Here is a 12,239-nt window from a genome sequence, read left to right as displayed (position 1 = left end):
TTAGGTCATGATCCCAGCGTCCTGGGATCGAGTCCCACATCGGGCTCCTTGCTCCGCAGGGAGCCTGCTTCTCCCTCTGACTCTGCCTTCCACTCTGTCTGCCTATGCTCGCTCTCGCTCGCTCTCTCTGACAAATAAATAAATAAAATCTTTAAAAAAACAAAAAAAACAAAAAAAAAACCTGATTTTTCTAGGGGCGCCTGGGTGGCTAGTAGGTTAAGCCACTGCCTTCGGCTCGGGTCATGATCTCAGGGTCCTGGGATCAAGTCCCACATCGGGCTCTCTGCTCAGCAGGGAGCCTGCTTCCCTTCCTCTCTCTGCCTGCCTCTCTGCCTACTTGTGATCTCTCTCTGTCAAATAAATAAGTAAAATCTTTAAAAAACAAAAACAAAAACAAAAAAAACCCTGATTTTTCTAAAAGCTGGGAAAATGATAATACAGAGTAGAAAGAGAGAATCTGCCTAACCAGATTTTAAATCTACCATAAAACTTCAGTAATTTAAATAACAAGGCACCAGCACCAAAATATGCTGATAAAAAGAAGCGAAAATCCACAAAGATACAAACATGTAATAACTCAATCTACCGTAATGAAGCAATTTAAATCCGGGGTGAAAAACAGACTTAATAGTTTTGGGGCAACTGGTTAACTCTTCAGGAAAAGTAAATTAGCTCTCCACTTGATAACTTTGGAATAAATTTCACATTAAAACTTTCAAACAAAAGCTTAAAGGTACCTGAAGAAAATACAGAAGATTATTTATATATTTTAGGAAAGGCCCATAGGTTTAGGAAAGCCCCTTCTCAACAGGTCTGCAAGGAAACTATTAAAAGAAAAAAAAAGGTGCTATAGTGAGCGCTGTAAACTGTTTAAGACTGATGAATCACAGACCTGTACCCCTGAAACAAATAATACATTATATATTAATTCAAAAAATGACTAAATGGGGTGCCTGGGTGGCTCAGTGGGTTAAAGCCTCTGTCTTAGGCTGGGGTCATGATCCCAGGATCCTGGGATGGAGTCCCGCATCCGACTCTCTGTTCAGCAGGGAGCCTGCTCCCCCCCCCCCCCCCGCCTGCTTCTCTGCCTACCTGTGATCTCTGTCAAATAAATAAATAAAATCTTTTTTAAAAAAATTACTAAATGAAAAAATTAAATTTGTGTATGGTCAAAGATGAAAAACTGATAAAACAATCAGGCAGAGTGGGAAAGACTATGCAACATAAATGACAGAATTATTTCTTTAATGCATAATATATAAGGAGTGCTTAAAAAATGAGAAACAGAAAGACACTCCAATTGAAAAGGGGGCAAAAGAGGGGCGCCTGGCTGGCTCAGACGGTGGAGTGTGCAACGGGTGATCTTAGGGTGGCGAGAGCCCCACGTTGGGCACAGAAATTCCTTTTAAAAGGGTGGTGGGGCCAAAGAAATAAGACAGTTCACCCCTGCAAATGCAAAAAGCCAGTACACAGAGGAAAAGGTATCGGTGGCCCCTGCGCAATCAGACGTGCAAATTAAAACAAGATACTAATTTTGTCCACCTTATTTAGATGTTTGTATGCAGAGAAAGCTTTAAGACGATATCCAGAAAATCTCAACAAACTAGAAGAAGTTTTAAGTTATCTTTATTTTCTCCTTTACATTTTTCTGTTTCCTAAATGCTCTGTAATACACTAATCCTTCAAAAAAAAAATTCCAGTAATTTTAATAATGCTAGGTGTTAGGCACCCATAGTTTTCTCTTGTCACCTCCCAAAGTACCTGATAGAAATGCACGCCTAAAAAAATCTATCCCCCTTACCAGGTTCTGTTCTCCTGGGGAAATACACGTGCGCACAGGCACACACACCTGCAGATTCTGCTAATGGGCCGCTCAGTGAGATCATCACTGGAGCGGCCCTGCGCTTCTCCCGGGGGCAGCACGGGACCAGCAGGGGATGCCAGGGTCACACCCGCCCTGCAGGAGCTCTCGCCCCGGGGCTCTTCGGGCGCAGTGCGGCACCGGCAACGCCCGCGCCCAGAGGCCAGGAAGAGGATATGACTAGCGGGGGTGGTCCTCTCCACTCCTCCAGGAAAGAGAACGGGAGCGGAAGACCACAGTCCCGGATCTAGCGTCTGCTGCTGACCTTGGGCAGTCGCCATCGCGCTCGGGCCTCAGTTTCCCGGCCCGTAGGTCAGTGCTAACGGTTCCGATCGCCGCGCTGGCTTCCTTCGGCTGGTCTTTTCGGGAGCTGGGAGGGACGCCTTCCTCTGCTGGATCGCCCTTTCTCGGTTCCCGGGCGCCGAGGTCGCCCGCAGAAACCCCACGCCGCAGCAGCGCTTTGGCGAGCCCGGCTGGCCCGAGGGGAGAACGCGCGAGGGGCCCTCGCAGCGTGCTGGCGGCCATTAGGCGATGCGATGCGCCCTGTGGCTGTGCAGCCCGGCGGGGCTGGCCGGGAGCGGGGTCTTACCTGGGCTCGCACGCGCCCGGCTCGCGCCTTCCTGTCGGCCTCGCGGCGCGGCCGAAGCGGGCGAAGGGTGCAGAGACGCCCTCGCCGCGACACTCATTCATCCCTGCCGTGACACCGGCCCTGGCCGCGCGGGGGATGCCTTTGTGGGGTCCCCGCGGTCCTCCGGCAGGAAGCGGCCGGCGCCCCGGGCCGGGCCTCAGCGAAGCTCGCCTGGCCGGAGCGCACGGCCGGGGGCGCAGGCCCTCCGGAGCGGCGCCAGTACCCGCCGCTGCTCTTCCCGCGCTAGCGGCAGCTCCGGCCGCGACGCCCGAGGGGCTGGGCAGATCGCACGCTGGGAAAACCTACCCGGTGGGGGGCGGTCAGCTGGTGTGCCGAGGGCCGCCTCTGGTGTCGCCTAGGCGGGTGGGCTCATCGCCACAGAGGAACCATCGCCCAACCCGGAGGCCCAGGCGGAGAGGGCGCAGCGCGGTTCGGGTGCGCGCCGGAGCCTCACCTCCTCCCGCGGCGCCTCACCTCCTCCCGCGGCGCAGCTCCCGCGCCGGGTCCCCTCGCTCCGGCAGGCCATGTGACCTGCGAGCTGCGGAGCGACCGCAGCCCCCAAAACCAGCTTGAGGGAAAAAAAGGGGGGGGGGATGGCAAAAGAGGCGCCAACTGATGGGCAGAAAGGGAAAAGCAGGCTCAGGGCTAAGGAAATTGAAATGCTGGAAGATGAGGTCTCTGCGCGTTTCAGAGCCGCAGCCAGCCTGCAAGCGTGTTCTTCGCGGGAGGGAATTGGTTTTGCCCATAATAAAAATAATAGCCGACACCACCTCCGCCCCAAATCCCTATGGCACCTAGCCTTATACCAGGCGCCTTAAGAACGTTCCTCTAGATCTCAGTTCACTCCTGGACATTACAGATGATCATCCCCAATTTGCAAACGGCGAAAGATTTGAGAAGATGATTGCCAAGTGCAAACCCTTCCTTATTACAAAAGCCGGAAATGTAAACATGTATTAAAAAATCAGAAAGGTTTGGTTTAACTAGGTCACCTAGCCAGGCAGGGGATTTAGGTCTGTGACCCTTTCCCCTTACCCGTCAGTCTCCCGGGAGTGGCTTCTGTGGTTCAGGACCCATCTCCAACCCTTCATTTAGGCAGATGTTTATCGACAAATTGTTCTGACGTCGTACCAGCACCATAGATGATGAGAATGAGGTAAGAATAACCGCCTACTTCCAGACTTCTTGTACATGAGGTTAAAAATTTTGCACAGAACCTCTAGAAGAGAGAGCCGAGCAAAGGGAGAAGAGACTCAGGAAAGAAATTAATGAAAAGTGGCTCTTATTACTGGAAGGGCTTTCATGCATTGAGAGAGGTCATTTCTGAGCTTCCTCTCTCGGAAATCATTTCGTTAACAGGCCACAGAGGTTTAATAAGAGATCCAAAAATAACTAGGTGAGAGCTGAAGGAGATAACTTAGTGCTCATTGTCAAAGTGCCAAGTATTCCCTAAGTATATAACAAATGCTCATTTAAGTGGCGATGTGATCTGTCATACATTGCAACCTTTATTTTAGTCACATATCACGAAGGAAACTACCTAAAATCTAGGCACTTCTGAAAAGAGTAATGAGGTCTCCACATACTGCAGAATATTTTTTTCCCTTCAGATAGGTTGTCACTACTTGTTCCGGCATAGCTATGTACATCTGTACATCTGTTTCTGCCTTCAGGGGTGCCCCAAGTCAGTCAAGCAGGAAGCATGTTCCTTTTGTGAGAAGAAAGGAAGCCAGCATGATATTCATCATGGGGGCACATAGAGATGTATTCGTATTAATGAAATGACGCTTCTCAGTGCACGGAAGCCGTTCATTAGAAAGCCATTCCTTTGGGTCTCGAATGTTCTTTGGTCTTCCAGAATCCTATTTTAAGCAAGTATTGTTCTGAAGAATATAACATTGGAGGTATGAAGAAATGGGCACACTGGTTGAAAACAAGTACTGAGCAGCCCAGGAAAGCAAAGTGGAATAACGCTGGGGAGGAAAAGGAAAATGAAAGCCAGCTAGATTCCACTCTGGCTTCCTAGGGTTTCCACCTCATGGTTTATTGCCTTTCTTAGCGCTTCTAATTCTAGGTCAGCTTGCCTTTCTAGGCTGGGGGTTAGCAAATTAAAGCTCACTGCCATTTTTTTGTGCAGCTCGCAAACTAAGAATAGCTTTTTGTTTTTCTTTTTTTTAAGATTTTGTTTTATTTGACAGAGAGAGTACAAGCAGGGGAAGTGGCAGGCAGAGGGAGAGAGAGAAACAGCCTCCCGGAGGAGCAGGGAGCCTGATGTGGGGCTCGATCCCATGACCCTAAGATCATAACCTGAGTCAAAGGCAGTCGGTTAACCAAGTGAGCCACCCAGGAGCCTCAAGAATGGTTTTTATAATACTGGATGGTTAAAAAAATAAAAAGAAGAATATTTTGGTACATGTGAAAATTATATGAAATCCAAATTTCAGTGTTATTGGTGCATAGTCATTCATTTACTTGTGTCTGTAGCTATTGTGAGTGGAATAGTGGTGACAGAGACCTTATGACTCACAAAGCCTCAAATATTTACTGTCTGGTTTGCAGACACCTACTCTAAAAGGTCTGTTCAGTGGCCCACCAGATAAGGCAGTAAAGCCAATAAATGCTTATGTAATTTTTCTTATGTCAGCACAGTTGGTACTAGATATTAAGTTCCATTAGAATCTTACACCCATCCACCAGGCCGTCGGTCTGTCCTCTATCTTACAACCAATATTGACTGAAGAATTGTTCTGACATAGTGCCAACACCATGGATGAGAATGAGATAAGAATTGGTTGTGTGGGGGCGCCTGGGTGGTTCAGTGGGTTAAAGCCTCTGCCTTCGGCTCAGGTCATGATCCTGGAGTCCTGGGATCGAGCCCCGCATCGGCCTCTCTGCTCGGTGGGGAGCCTGCTTCCCCCTCTCTCTCTCCCTGCCTCTCTGCCTACTTGTGATCTCTCTCTGTCAAATAAATAAATAAATCCTAAAAAAAAAAAAAAAAAGAATTGGTTGTGTGTCACACTCTCAAGGAGTGTGTCTTTAGGAATGTCTGGAAGTGTAGGAAAGACTGCCTCAGATGACAGCTGGATCTGGCACAGAGCTTGGGAAGCCAGTCCTGTTCCCTCGACCAGTCCCAGACCTCCTCCCTCCAGACTTCTTCTACCTGAGACGCATCCAGTGGGAAGAGAGGTACACAATGATTTGAGGTTGTTTCATATTCCATTTGTAAAATCATAGGGGATGTTTCTAATTTCCATGTTGGGTAACAGTTTTAAGGGTATTTATTATTATTTTATGGGATTATCATTATGCATAGGTAATAAAAACTGCATTTTTCTAAGATAAGAGGAATGGGAGGCCAGTTTTTCAGATTAAAGCCCAAAGTTGAACGATTATCAAGATATTTTATGAGAGGGACGCCTGGGTGGCTCAGTGGGTTAAGCCACTGCCTTCAGCTCAGATCATGATTCCAGGGTCCTGGATCGAGTCCCCCATCGGGCTCCTTGCTTGGCAGGGAGCCTGCTTCTCTCTCCACCTCTGCCTGCTTGTGTGCTTGCCGTCTCTCTCTCTCCGTGACAAATAAACAAATAAATAAATAAATAAATAAAATGTTTTAAAAAATATATTTTATGAAACATAATAAATTGAGGGATTCATGAGAGAGGTAGGAGGAGTGGTAACCTAGGAAAAACTGGGGAAATTTTTGGAAAGACAAGATTTAAAGATTCTGGTTCTCGTTTGATAAGCCCCCGTCTTTGTTCTACATTAGCTACCTTCCCTCCCTTGTGGTTGGGAGGATATTTTTTCTTTTTTTTTTTTTTTCCTTCTCTTTTTATAAGACTGGACTTTGGGATCACAGAGAGAGAGTAATCATAATTCTCATTACATGTCTATGTAAGAAATTCTATTAAGAATAATAATAATAATAATATAAGAAATGCCCTTGAAATCACCACCCAACATGGAGGTGTACCTCCATGGGTGGCTCAGTTGGTTAAGTGGCTGACTCTTCATTTCAGCTCAGGTCTTGATCTCAGGATCCTGAGATCAAGCCCTTCATCAGGCTTCAACCTGGGTGTGGAGCCTCCTTGAGATTCTCCCTCTCCCTCTCCTTTTGCCCCTCCCACTTACTCACTCTCTCTCTCTCTCTCTCTGTCTCTCTCATAAATAAATAAATAAAATCTAAAAAAAAAGAAAAAGAAAAAGAAATCACCACCTAACAGGGAAACCAGAAATCTGACAACAGCTTCCGTCTGCCTGTATGATCCTTACTTGTTCATCCTCTTGCATATGAAAGAAAAAATTAATCAATGGCACTTATTGAAGATGGTAAAGCACCAAAGGGGGCCATGATGGTAGGTATAGGAACCCCTGAAATGGGGTCTTACAGAAGGGAATTAGACTCAACTCCAAAGATAGTGTGAGCAAGGGGGACTGTATAGACAAGGAACAGGATAGGGATTGTTGTAAAGCAAATCACTAAGGGGAAGGAAGCATCGGGTGTAAAGGGTGATTCTGACTAAAGGTATTGCGTAGGATTCTTGCTGAAGATCAGCCACAATGATCAGATATCCAGGGTGAGGTTTCTTGCTAAACTGATTTAGCGGGGTTCTGGCTGATACTGTTTACAAGAAAGTATACAGAAGGGGCCCAAGAGAAGATTCAGGAGCCTGACTAAAGTTTCATCAAGCAAAGAATCTTTGTGAGTTGTGAAGAAAAACTTTTTTTTCCTTAAGGTTTATTGATTTATTTATTTGAGAGAGAGAGAGAGAGAGAGAGCAGAGCAAGTGAGAGAGAATATCAGTGGGGAGGTGAGGGAGAATGTGGGACTTGATCCCAGGATGGCAGGATCAGGACCTGAGCCAAAGGCAGAGAGGCTTAACTGACTGAGCCACCCAGGCGCCCCCATGAGGAAAAGCTTTATTGAAACTGTTACTTTACCAAAACACCATAAACATTTTATTAAAGATGTACTGCAGGCTGTCCCAGGACGTGCCTGCAACTTACCTGAGCACTCTTGGTTTCCTTCTTCATCCACCATGAGAAGGCTCTCCAGCCGCTCACCGCCCTCAGCATTGGAAATGGCGTCATGGTAACCTCGAACCCTCCCCTCATACTGAGATGCTTTCCGTTTCACAAAAGAGGCAAAAAACCCAAAGCAGAGACCTTCTGGGGCTAAGTCCCAAATTAGACATTCTGAACTATTTTTATTGCAGTAAAACTTGGATTAGCTGAAATACTATCATTGCGCATCTCTGAATAGTCAGACACCTCACTCCGCTCACCTGACTGACAGCAGAGACATCCTCTCTTCCGGGTTAAATCTCCTGTTCAATCTTGGCCTCTGTAGTCTTTGGCTTCTTAACAAACCTCCGAAGGGCTAACCCAATGAATTTTCTAAAAATATAAACCAGATCAGGTTTCTCTCCAGGTTAAAACACCCCACCAGGCCAGAAGTTCAAGCTCATTTGCATGACAGTCAAAGCCATTCATAATCTGGCCTTGGTTCATAGCCCCTGCCCTAGAGCGGGTTACCTGTCTGGAAAATGAGCTCCTTGGAGGCATGGAGCAGTCTTGTCATACACCAGTTGGTTATAACGGGTATTTTTGGAATGAACTAACGGACGTAGGAATGAATGAATAAGGAAATGAAGGAAACAGTGGTGAGTAGGTCTGGATACTGCCTGTGTTATTCTTTGAGATAGCTTCGATCAGATGGAAACTATAGTTGATCCTTGATATCTACAAGCAATAGTTGCTTAATGAAATACAATATAATATTTTTACTGTGACTCTGATTCAAATTGTGCTTATTTTTACTGTCTGATATCCCAATTTATTTTATTTTAGACCCAGAGTTCACAAGTGACAAGTTATCCAAATTTCTAGAGAGATGTCAAACTAACTTTTTATTTGATTGGCCTGTATTTTTTTTAATTTCCTATTTAAATATAATATACATATCATCAGATTTTTTTAAACCTGAGATTTTGTTTTCTTCTGTTGTTATAAGTATTTAGTTATGATAATGAGTTTGTGTTTTTTTAATGCCGGGGGAATTGTTTTTTCTGCTTTTTAAGGAATACCTACAGTTACATGGATTGAAAATTAAGTGACTATATTAATGTGGAAATTCTTACAAATTACTTTTTTTCTAACTCTGCAAGTTTATTTTATTTTTATTTTTTTACAGGTTATTTATTTATTTGTCAGAGAGAGAGAGAGAGAGAGAAAGCAGTGCACAAGCAGGGGGAGCAGAAGGCAGAGAGAGAAGCAGGCTCCCCGCGGAGCACGGAGCCCAGTGCAGGACTTGATTCCAGGACCCTGGGAACATGACCTGAGCCAAAGGCAGATTAGCCGACTGAGCCACTTAGGCATCCCAACTATGTAAGTTTAATTTATAAATCTGTTTTTATTTTTATAAATCTGATAATTTTATATGTAAATAAATACTTTTCCTTTTTTTAATTAATTGATTTGAAATTACCTTTGTATATTTAAATGCATTTGATTTTCTAACGCCTGACAGTAAACTCAATACTTTTGTAAACAAAAGCTTACTATTTAAACAACTTTTGAACATTTAATACACTTTTATATAGAATACTTCTTAAATCTTATAACATTCAAAGCAGTTTCTACAATCAAATTCTCCTTTCAATCTAAAATAATAAGACTGTCAGAGTCTCCTAAACATTGTAATCAAACACAGCTTTTCCTGAATTAAGTGAAAGTATTAATTCTATGTGCTTTTTTAAAAAAGATTTTATTTATTTATTTGAGAAAAAGGGAGCACAGAGGGAGAGGGACTGGGAGAAGCAGACTCCCCGCTGAGCGGAGAGCCCAGAGCTCAACAGAGGGCTTGATCCCAGGGTCCTGTGATCAGGGCCTGACGTAAGGACAGATGTTTAACCGACTGAGCCAGCCAGGTGCCTCAACACCATGTGTTTAACTCAATTCATTTTCTCTGTACTTAATTATAATCTTCCCAGGATTGAAAAGCCACTCACCTAACTAAGGAGAAATGTTTTAGCTTCTGAAGGAAGGAGAAGATACTGGGTCAAAGACTCAGGAATGGGAATCAGATGCTTGTCTGACAGACACGTCAAGCTGTCTGTTACCATCACAGTATCACTCTGTGTGTTGGGGATTCACTCGCCCATGCCTCTTAGAAGCGATTTTGGTTGCCTGATTTATTTTTTTAAAGATTTTATTTATTTATTTGACACAGAGAGAGAGACATAGTGAGAGAGGGAACACAAGCAGGGGGAGTGGGAAAGGGAGAAGCAGGCTTCCCACTGAGCAGGGAGCGCAATGAGGGGTTCCATCCCAGGACTCTGGGATCATGACCCAAGTCGAAGGCAGACACTTAAGGACTGAGCCACCTCGGCGCTAACTTCTATCACCTGATTGTGTTAAGGCTCTTGGCTGCAGTCCTAGCAATTTGTATCCCCCCTCCTCTTATTTTAAAGAGAGAGAGCTGGGTAGGGAGGGGGCTGAAGCAGAGGGAAAAGGAGAAAGAATCCCAAGCAGGCTCCATGCCCAGCGTGGAGCCCAATGTGGAGCTGGATCTCGCCACCCTGAGATCATGACCTAAGCCAAAATCAAGAGTCGTGTGTTTAAGTAGCTGAGCCGCCCAGACGCCCCTCCCATATTTTTGTCAAGCTCTTGGCAACAACTCCACAGTAATTTTGTTCTTTCTTTGTTTTTTTTTTTTCTTTTCCTCCCCAGAGGGCTAGAGAGAAAGGGAAAGCGAGAAGGAGAGAGAGAGGGAAGGGACAGGGGAGGAGCAGAGGGAGAGAAAGAACCTCAAGCAGGCTCCACACCGGGTGCAGAGCCCAAAGCAGGGCTTGATCTCATAAACTTTGAGATCACGACCTGAGCCGAAATCAGGAGTCAGATGTTTAACCAACTGAGCCACTCAGGCACCCCAACCCCCCAGTGATTCTAAAAATAGATTATACCTAATTAATACAGTTTCCTTTTTAAAGTTTACTTATTTTATAAATAGTTTATGCTCATCGTGAGAGATTTGCAAATATAGTCAGATAAAAAGAAAATCAGGGGCACCAGAGTGCTCGGTAGGTTAAGGCCCTTGCCTTTGGCTCGGGTCATGATCCTGGGGTCCGGCTTCGCTTGAGCTCTCTGCTCGGGCAGGGGGCCTGCTTGCCCCTCCCCGCACACTGCCCTACCCCGCCTGCCTCTCTGCCTACTTGTGATCTCTGTCAAATAAATAAATAAAATCTTAAAAAAAAAAAAAAAAGAAAGAAAAGAAAAGAAAATCAAGATTTCCTCAGAGTAAAATCAAAATCTAATCCAAATTCCTATCTTTATGGGCTCTCATCTCTCATTCTGTGGTGTGTATGTGTGTGTGTAACAGGATACTTCTGGCTGTTTGAGGCCAGCAGGGACCTCACTGCAGTTTCCCACCATTGTGTATTTGCGTTCATTGCAATGCTGAGGCTTTTATTTTGGAACTAGAGAACATTTGGGTCGGAGGCAGGGTGAACAAAGAGAAGGAAAAACTAAAGGGAACAGGATGGCGCGTGTCTCATCCTACCCGCTGAATGGGGAAGAGACTGATTGGAGTCAGAAATAGAACAGACCATTTGTACTGAAGTCAGGTCTCCACAATTTCCCTCATCGCTTTTCACTAATGGGGGCATATAAACAACTCCAGTTGGAAAATCAGTCCCTAAAATATCCCGGGAATACGTCCACTGGGACTGTTTCTGCTTTGTGGAGGGGTGGCTCAGAGATACCATATTTGGACATACATATGAAATGATGATATTTTAAATTCATTCAGTCCTCCAACCGAATCTTTGAATGCTGTATCAGTTTCCTACTGTAACAAATTACCACAAACCTAAAACAACACAAGCGTATTCTCTTACAGTCCTGGAGGTCAGAAGCCTGTTCTAGGGACTAAAATCAAGATGTCAGCAGGGCTGGTTCTTCCTGGAGGCTTTAAGGTAGAATCTGCTTCCTGATCTTTCCTAGGTTCTAGAGGCTGAGCACATTCTTGGCTCATGGCCACATATCACATCACCTTTGCTTTCCCTTCTTGCATCAGCCCATCATTTTCTTCCTCCTTTAAACTTCCTGCCTCCCTCTTTTTTTTTTTTTTTTAAGATTTTATTTATTTATTTGACAGAGAGAGACACAGTGAGAGAGGGAATGGAAGCGGGGGAGTAGGAGAGGGAGAAGCAGGCTCTCCCCCAGAGCAGGGAACCCGATGCAGGGCTCGTTGCAGAGCTCGATTCAGGGCTCGATCCCAGAACTCTGGGCAGGGCTCTATGTAGGGCTCTATGCAGGGCTCGATTCCAGGACTCTGGGATCATGACCCAAGCCAAAGGCAGACGCTTAACGACTGAGCCACCCAGGCACCCCCTGCCTCCGTCTTATTAAGGACCCTTGTGATCTGGGGCGCCTGGGTGGCTCAGTGGGTTAAAGCCTCTGCCTTCAGCTCAGGTCATGATCCCAGGGTCCTGGGATCGAGCCCCACATCGGGCTCTCTGCTCAGCAGGGAGCCTGCTTTCTCCTCTCTCTCTGCCTGCCTCTCTGCCTACTTGTGATCTCTGCCTGTCAAATAAATAAATAAAATCTTTAAAAAAAAAAAAAAAAGGACCCTTGTGATCACATTCTGGGCTCACCTGGTTAATCCAGGATAATCCCCCCGTTCTGGTCTATTGGGGCTGCTATAAGAGAATGTGACTTTTAAACAGCAAACATTTATTTCTGACAGTTCTG

At 45.5% G+C, this 12,239-nt stretch overlaps 1 protein-coding gene across 3 annotated transcripts in view; it reads right to left on the bottom strand.

The window, feature by feature from the left end:
• PGAP4 (post-GPI attachment to proteins GalNAc transferase 4) overlaps positions 1-3,072 on the bottom strand; it is a 22,637-nt gene extending 19,565 nt beyond the window's left edge. The window contains exon 1 of one of the 3 annotated variants that reach the window (XM_059411173.1): positions 2,796-3,072. The gene's annotated coding sequence lies outside the window, so the exon portion shown is untranslated. Of the gene's footprint in view, positions 1-2,126; positions 2,204-2,450; positions 2,580-2,795 lie in introns of those variants that run through there. The other 2 variants (XM_059411174.1, XM_059411175.1) reach the window with 2 other exon arrangements.
• Positions 3,073-12,239: the final 9,167 nt, after the last annotated feature.

This window comes from Mustela nigripes, chromosome 9 (assembly GCF_022355385.1).
Source record: "Mustela nigripes isolate SB6536 chromosome 9, MUSNIG.SB6536, whole genome shotgun sequence".
In the NCBI taxonomy this organism is placed as follows: Eukaryota; Metazoa; Chordata; class Mammalia; order Carnivora; family Mustelidae; genus Mustela; species Mustela nigripes.
This window is presented reverse-complemented; position numbering and strand designations above follow the sequence as displayed.